The sequence below is a fragment of the Pleuronectes platessa genome, chromosome 23, assembly GCF_947347685.1.
Source record: "Pleuronectes platessa chromosome 23, fPlePla1.1, whole genome shotgun sequence".
NCBI lineage: Eukaryota > Metazoa > Chordata > Actinopteri > Pleuronectiformes > Pleuronectidae > Pleuronectes > Pleuronectes platessa.
This window is the reverse complement of record NC_070648.1, coordinates 11,978,256-11,987,180: the sequence shown is the minus strand read 5'-3', so window position 1 is coordinate 11,987,180 and position 8,925 is coordinate 11,978,256.

The window sequence follows — 8,925 nt, the reverse complement described above, 5'->3', positions numbered from 1 at the left end:
CTGATCTTTTAACCATCTACTGGAGGGGTGTGCACACAGTGTCTCAATAGGCAGTAAACCCCTTGTTAAATGTTTGTGCAGCAAATGGATCAATTGGTTCTTATTCAGTCCGCCTTGATGCAGAATAATGCTGTGAACAGCAACACAATTCAGTACAGTGTGATGATGAGGTTTCATTGTTTTGATGCCTCTAGAGCAGGGGTGGGCAATTAATTTTCCCGAGGGGCCACATGAGAAACATGGACAGTTGTGGAGGGCCGGACCAATAAGCTGAACTTATTTCTACTCATATTAATTTGATAAGCTTCTACAGGTAAGAGTAAATGTTATGGTTAGGCAATGAAAAAGTGAGGCAGGCAAAGTAATAACGCCAACAATATATCACACTTTAATCAACATTTACAAGAACAGTTGTGAACAAAGTATGCACTTTTTTTGCAGTATTCCAAAGATCAGCTTTAAATTAACTGTATACAAAGTGCTATTACTATTTGCATATAGTCTAATCACCCCATTTTCGTTTTTTTTTTTCTTGTTAAGTGAGAGAAATCTAGTCTGTTGTATGAACAAGTGCACTGAAGTCAGGTTGAATATCTGAGGTGGATATGCGAAGGACAGCTGACAGGTGATCATCAGTGAGAGAGAATCTGTATCTGGATTTTATTAAACTTCATCACAGAAAATGTTTGTTCACATGTCAGTAGATCCAAAGAGAACCAACATCTTCTGAGCATGCCTCCTCACGTATGAAAAGTTCTCCTCTTTGAGAGAAGAATGAAACATTAGCAGTGATACTGACTTAAAGTGCTCTGCCAGCAGTGTACCTGCGGAGGTGATCCACTGATGGTGGGGCTTCTTTCAGTGTTGGCATGTGGTTGAGAATGTTACCCTCCAGCTGGCTTGAAAGAAACTGCAAGTTTCTCATGAAAGTCTCAGCAGGCTGTACATTTCATGTGCAAATAGGCCCTTGCCTTGCAGCTTGGTATTTAGCTCATTCATTAATGCAGTGACATCAACAGCAAATACAAGATCTTCCATCCAGTCTGCATCTGAGAGCTCTGGGCTGTCCTTGCCTTTCTTTTCACAAAACTCTTGAATCTCTGCTCTCAGGTCCCATACTGTTTTAAGCACTTTGTCCAGACTGAGCCATCTGACAGCTGTGTGGGAGCCTATGTCCCCATGTTCAGTCTCATGTTCCTCCAAAAGTGCAACAAACTGTCTGTGATTCAGCTCTTGCCCTGATAAAGTTAACTAATTTAGTTACAACATCAGTAACATGATTCATTTTTAGCACTGACTTACACAACACCTCCTGATGTATAATACACAGGGTTCATACACATTTTTAACCCATGGATTTCCATGACTTTTCCATGGCTTTCAATAACTTTGAACCAACTTTCCATGACCAAACATTTTGTGAGATCTCAGTGTATACATGCAAAAGAGACTAAATTTAGTATTTAAGCTAACAATGAGAATTCCAAAGCATACAGTAAACCTTGAATTACACAAATGAATGAGACAATAGTTTGATTGACGTCTGTTGTAACACATGGCAATTACTTTTCCATTTGTAGCCAAGCATGGTTAAATCTACACTTCCCTGGCATAGTGCATTATCTCACCTGCTTCCCCACCGAACATTTCAATTAGTATGAGATAGTATGCCTACTTATATTTTGAGCGTATTTCTTTTAAAAGCATATGAATTAATTCAAACTCAGCGTAAATGAACGACATGAAAATATGAATAAAACAAATCTCCATGACTTCTCCAAAACTTTTGGGATTTTTTTTTTTTCAAGCACATTTCCAGGACTGGAAATAAACATTAAACAATTCCATGACTTTTCCAGGTTTTTCATGACCACGGGTTAATTTCCCTCACTTTATCTTGCATCCGCTTCAAAAGTCGTCCTTTTTACTGACCGCATAGCTGCCAGCTCCTCAGTAATCGCAAAGTCTTTCGTCATCCCGCGTACAAAGATGAGTAGCTGGGCTGTGTCGCGGACATCCCAGCTCTCATCCAGAGCCAAGGAGAAAAAGTCAAAATCGACCACTTTCTTTAGCAGCTGAAGCTCGAGATTTCCCGCGGTGTCCTCGATCCTTCTCGTTACGTTTCGTCCGTAAAAGTCTCTCCGTGCTTTGTCTCGTAATGGCGGTTCAAATTGTAATCCTTAAAAACAGCGATCTTTTCTCCACAAACTAAGCACACGGCTTTCCCTTTGACTTCAGTAAATAAATACTTAGCAGTCCATGTCTCGTTAAAAAATCTATCTTTCTTCTCTTAACGTGGGCTGACATTTTTGCGGACTTTAACAGATAACTAACATCTCTTCTTAACTCCGTTCGCCAACACATCATCCGCTCGCGGCATTCAGGATGTACGTCAGGTAAATGTTAAAAAAAGGCACCTTCAAAATAAAAGAAATGTTGTTGTATTCTCTGCATGATGTTCACTTATTTACGTGTGATTCCTAATATTCCGTTGACCTCACGCGGGCCGGTCACAGACAGCCAAAGGGCCGGATGCGGCCCGGGGGCCGTACAATGCCCAGGTCTGCTCTAGAGTCTACACCAGACGACACACACACTATTTATTAAGGAGTTTGAAAATCAGTCACAAATAATCCTTTAAAACACAATTTATTAAACGTGCATATCCTTAATTATAGACTCTGTTAACAAGAGTTCTAGAGAAACCATTACATTTTCTTTCTGCCATCATTTGGTAACATAACCTTAAATATATATTAGTCATTAAAATCAAAATAATCCAGATACGAAAATGTTAATTTGTTGATATATAAAAACAAATGTTAAACCCGCAAAAAACTCCTGTTTTACTTAATTTTTTCTATTGCTTATGTTCTCAACTTAAATCATTCCACTAAAGGCCAATGTATGCTTCTCTGTTTTGACGGACACGGACAGATAGGACCGCCCTCTCCAACGTGGAACGCCCTCTCCGTGCCTCTCCGCGGCTCCTCGCAGAGCTTTTCGTGCAGCTCTTAAGGCCTCAGTATGCTTCTCCGAGTCCGTTGCGGACTGACGGACAGACAGAGCGGACGGACCCTTTTTGATTTATAGTTCTACGAGCCTTTTTGTTGTGAAAACAATTCACCGCCAGAACAGTAGATGGCGAAACGGAAGTCGAGCTTAGACAAGCCTACCTCATGAGGTATATAGAAGAAGTCCACGCTGGTTTATTTACGTCCTCCCGGCTCCTCACACACAGTGAACGATGGCAACTAACAGAAAAAGGATGTTGATGACGCGACAGATTTTGCTGAATAAAGTGACACCCAGCGGGTCAAAATGCTTTTGTTATCGTGTCTTAGCGCAGCGGTTTCCCGGTCTTGTTTCCAAACTGCGTTGCTAATTCAACAGCTGCAACAGCTTGAAGCTACACGGAGGCAGCTAGCTTCCCCCAACTTCCACACACAGTCAGCACGGACACCCGATACTAGCTACTACCAAGTGTTTGCTTCTAACCTGACGGTGTTTGAGAAACAGTGTCATGACAGCCGTGGGATTAAAGTCAGCGGGTTTTTGCGCTGTTCCCACCGCAGTTAGCATGGTGGCTAGCCCGCTATCCCCGTTATCAAAGTTCGTTATAACCGTATGTGACCGTACACACATGCTGTAAGTGCTCTAACCAGCCACCGTCAGCCGGACAACGCCGCTGGCTTAACACACTTGTCACATTAATCATAGAGTCGTAGTTGTGATTTTGGTTTATTGTGATGTAGGGAATGGAACAGGAAGTTTCAATTCCGAAATGCTGGCGTTAGCGGACCAATCACAGCCAAGTGCTATCCGTGGGCTGTCCGTCATTTCGACGTGTAGTTAGAAAAATGAGAGCTGCACGAAAAGCTCTCCGAGGAGCCGCGGAGAGGCACGGAGAGGGCGTTCCACGTTGTCCGTGTCCGTCAAAACGGAGAAGCATACATTGGCCTTTATTTTTCTAACTACACGTCGAAATGGCGGGGCTAGCGGGCTAGCCACCATGCTAACTGCAGTGGGAACAGCGCAAAAACCCGCTGACTTAATCCCACGGCTCTCATGACACTGTTTCTCAAACACCGTCAGGTTAGAAGCAAACACTTGGTAGTAGTTAGTATCGGGTGTCCCTGCTGACTGTGTGTGGAAGCTGGGGGGAGCTAGCTGCCTCCGTGTAGCTTCAAGCTGTTGCAGCTGTTGAATTAGCAACGCAGTTTGGAAACAAGACCGGGGAACCGCTGCGCTAAGACACGATAACATAAGCATTTTGACCCGCTGGGTGTCACTTTATTCAGCAAAAACTGTCGCGTCATCAACATCCTTTTTCTGTTAGTTGCCATCGTTCACTGTGTGTGAGGAGCCGGGAGGACGTAAATAAACCAGCGTGGACTTCTTCTATATACCTCATGAGGTAGGCTTCTCTAAGCTCGACTTCCCCGGCGCCAACTACTGTTCTGGCGGTGAATTGTTTTCGGAACAAAAAGGCTCGTAGAACTATAAATCAAAAAGTTTCCGTCCGCTCCGTCCGTCCGTCCTTCCGCAACGGACTCGGAGAAGCATACAGAGGCCTTTACTGTTCATGTGCAGCTCAAAGTGCCCATCGTCGACCAACCAAACGAGACAGTGAGCTTTATCAAGCTGCTGCTAAGCCGTTGTAAGAAGGAGTTTGAGAGAGAGAAGGAGGATGATGTGGTAATTAGGGCGAAGCTGGACTCTGCTGCACGGGTAAGTGTGACGCCGGATCTTTACCGAGCCTCTTTTAGTCTCTGTTTCAACTCTGGTTCTTCACAATTTTTCTTTCATTTGCACAATTGTAAAGAGTCCAACATTCAAATTCTTCAAAGTGAGGTGGATTTTACCATAGAGATTTATTTCACCATATCTGTCTGATGACCAGGAACATGATACTATATATTCCGGACACACACTGTTCAATGAAAATCTACACTGCTGTTGTTAAGGAGTTATTATGTGGTTCTGTACTTTTCTTTTTTTTTTCAGAACAACTGGGTTACCAGAGGACCCGAGCAGGGTCCGAAACCCACTTACCACAAGGAGGCAAAGATTAAAGACAAGGAGGAGCCGAAAAAAGTGCAGCCTCAAATGGACAAGAAGATCCAGCAGGTCCCCTGGGCTCAAGTCATAATGATGAAGGGCGGCGGTGTGACTCCGTGAAGGCCAGTGACTCAGGTGAGGTCACACCACATGACTTTCAAAGCTGTCGGATCACTGTGCAGTTCACACTACATGACCTGCTGATCAGGAGTCTTGTAACTGTTTGGAGTTCATACTACAACACTTAACGTTTCGACTGTTCCGCTCTGTTTAGCTGTAGTCACTGATTCATCTCAGATATTAAGCCTGTTCGAAATCTGGGAGTCCGATAGTATATCTATTACATTTTACGAGAATTTCCTTCATTATGTTCTTAAAAAGGTTTTAAATTGAACTTGATGAAACCCTGATATAAAACAGTAACTGACAGCATATCCTGTATACGGAGTCAGGTGAAGCATCTTCCTCTTAATGACTGGACCTTGACTCTGATCATCCACAATCGTTATATTTCACTTAATCTCTCTTTTAACGTTTCATCTCTGCGGGCCTCAACCGCTTCTCAGCGCTGGAGTCCAGCCCCTCACCTCAACCCTCCAACACTCCTCAATAGGACCCAGACGCCATGAAAACTCTAGGACGGTATGAGATGACAATGCTGTCTGATTTGAAGGATCCTGTTGGTGTTAGGTTTCTCTGAAACACGAGGAGTGTGTCTCTGTGATGCTGATATTTATCTCTCCTGCTAGCAGGATATTTATAACTCTAATTAACTAGTATCCCTTGACTTAAACAGAAATCAGTTTTGTTGTTAGGGTTTTGTATTGCTTCTGTTTAGGTCAGTGATAATAAGATGTAGTAGGTTCCAAATTGGTTGACAAGCTTGATATTCAGAGTTTCTCATTTACGCTGACATCCTTCCTGACTCTTTGTTTGTTCGTCCCCCACCTGTCGTAGCAATACTGGAAGAAAGCGCAGGAAGCAAAGGAAGCCGCTGAGCGCTGCGCCTCCTTTGTCTTAGCCTGAGCCGTTAACCAGACTGTCTGCACAACCAGGACATAGTCTCCGCACTGCATATCTGTATTAGACATATATAATATTTTTGTTTTAAATTTCAAGTTACTTTTCTTTTGCAATGTTCCGCACTGTTTAATTTATTAACAATAAAAGGTATTTAAAAATGCTCGTTCTCATGATTAGTTCTTTCCATGGTTTGGTGCTTATAGGGGATACGACTCAGTGTTTATGTGTGTATCTGTGTGTGATGAACTGAGACAGTTGTGTTGTGTTGGAAGTTGCTGTAGCATCATTAGAAGACCTGTTTGATCAGACCAGGGGGAGCATGAGGGCTGCGTGAGGCTTGCGTAGCTTTGTCGTATAGTTACAAAAATTGGACAATGCACGCAAGCATCTCTGAAAACACAGAAGCATGAGCCGGACTTAAGTGCATCAACCCCGTGGATACAAACCTAGAACAACGAGAATCAAGAAAGCAAAATTTCTTTAAAAATAAAGCAAAACAAAGCTGTACAAGTAAGTGACATTTAAGTGCTACTAAATTGTTAGTTTAAAAAAAATAAACTTTTTTATTTTTTATATATATTTTTTTTAATATTATATTTAAAGACATTGATGCGGGCCAATTAAAATTGGATGGCGGGCCGCAGTTGGCCCGCGGGCCGTAGTTTGGACACCCCTGCTCTAGTGTATCATGCTAGAACTGTACAACCTGCTTTACAGCATATGTCACCTCCAGCAGCCAGAGCTAGCAGTTAGCCAAACAAGTCCATTGGGTGGGATTCACATCTTTCTCGGATATTGATAACTCGGATGGCCACTTGCTTGATCTGTTAGCTTGTTAGCTTTTGCACTAACTGCTCTACTATTAGTTAAGTGCAGAGAATGTGGAACATTTACTGCCTGACATTTACAAAGAGTCCTGCTCCTCATTGTCACCTCTTGTCTGAATCCATGATGTATTCCTCAAACAAGTAAGATGAGGACAGAGACAAATAAGAGCAAATAGGCTAATGATATTTACTTGTAGCTTGGTATTTGCAGCAAGCAGATTGTCTGAATGGAACAGACACAGTAAATAGTGGACAAGATGGTCACAAGCATCTGTTTGATGGAAATTTGTAAATCTGGCCAAGTCAACAAGGGATCGATGAGGTGACAATTTATGACTGCAGTTGTGTGAACACCTCTGTTAGTTGCGTTTTCAGGGGGGGAGATTCCCTGCTCACTGGACATTTAACTGTGCTTTGATGCTGCACAGGGATAGGGCGCAAGAGCTTTTTTAAAGCTAGTGACTGAAAACGTTTCCACCACAGTGGGGCCTCAATCAGAGTCTATCTACGACACAGTTCTTTTATGCCAGTCAATTGGTCAGAGTGTGAATCCGTGTCTGTGGGGGCCTCAAGTGTCGCTTCTATGTGGGTGTGGACTGTGAAGGGGGGCCAACGTAAAACTATAAGCCGATGCAATTTAAACATACAATTTATTCAAAAAAAAGAGCTAGATATTGGCTTTATATTGGCTTAAACACTTGAGATGTGATGTTTAAGAGGCCAAAAAAATGTTTTGTTAGGTCAGAGTAACGTTTGACCACCAAAATCGATTCAGTTAATCTCTGAGTTGAAGTGAACATTTGTTCCCGATTATAGAGGATTCTCTCGAGGCATTCTTAACTCGTTAATGCTTTCACAAGGTAAAAAAGTAAAAAAGGGTTTTGTGAGGTCACAGTGACATTTTACCTCCAATTTGAATCTGTTCATCCTTGAGTTCAAATAATATTTTGAGCCAAATGTAATGAAATTCACCAGAACATGACATTGACCTTTGACCAACAAAATCAAATCTTTAAATCGATGAGTCCAACTGAATGCTCTTCAAGTTTTTTCCTCAAGGCCTTTTTGAAATGACCTTTTCATAAGAATTGGACAGATGGACAAGCTGAAAACATACTGCCTCAGGCCACGAGCTGTTGCCAGCACGGAGACATAAAAGTAAAATATTCTATTCTGAAGTTCCAAGTTTTTTTCGTGTGCTATTTGATAGCTGCAGTTCTTTACCACGTCAAGCTTCCTGTTTTCTGGGATATTGCATTGAAAACTGTTCCTTTATAAAAAAAACTATTTTGAAGAACAGACAGAAGAGGCAATGGTAAGCAATGATAAAAAAGAATGTAATTGCCACAGTAAATCAAGACTTTCTGCCTCTTAAGAATGTTAAACACTTATAACACGAGCACGTAAGATCATAACAGCACAGCAGTGTGACCGATTTTATTAGGAGTCTATTTCTTGAATGGGATCGGCAGGAATAAAGTCCTTGAAATTCTAGTCTGGTTGAGACAAAGAGAAGTCATTCTTAGTTAATTTTCCTCCGAGCTCCACGTCTCCATCTGAAGAGCTCGTCTGAGTGCAGTGACCCTGCTTTTCAATAACCGTGGCTGCAAATATGTGATTCCGATTCAAGGCCTTATCTGCTCCCTCAGAATAAAATAGGGTCCATCACTCCGCCTGCTTAATTCTCACCCGGCACCTTCAGGGGTCAGTCCTGAAACTTTGTTGCCACTTGTCAGCTCCTCCATCAAATCCCCAAAAGGCTGCGCACTCACACAGCTAAAACTATATTTCGTTTATAAACCCCATTGTAAGTTTGTGGTGATAAGAGAGCACGGCAGGTCAGGACGCGTTTTGATTAGCTGAGGAGAAAAGGAGAAAGACTTATAGTATTTTATTAGAGACACTACAGTGACATTGAAACTGTTTTAGAAAAGTGCAGAAAATATAATAGTAGAAACAGAGGTCGAAATAAAAACTGTAACAGTTTGTTATGAAGCCTGAAGTGAGCTTTTTT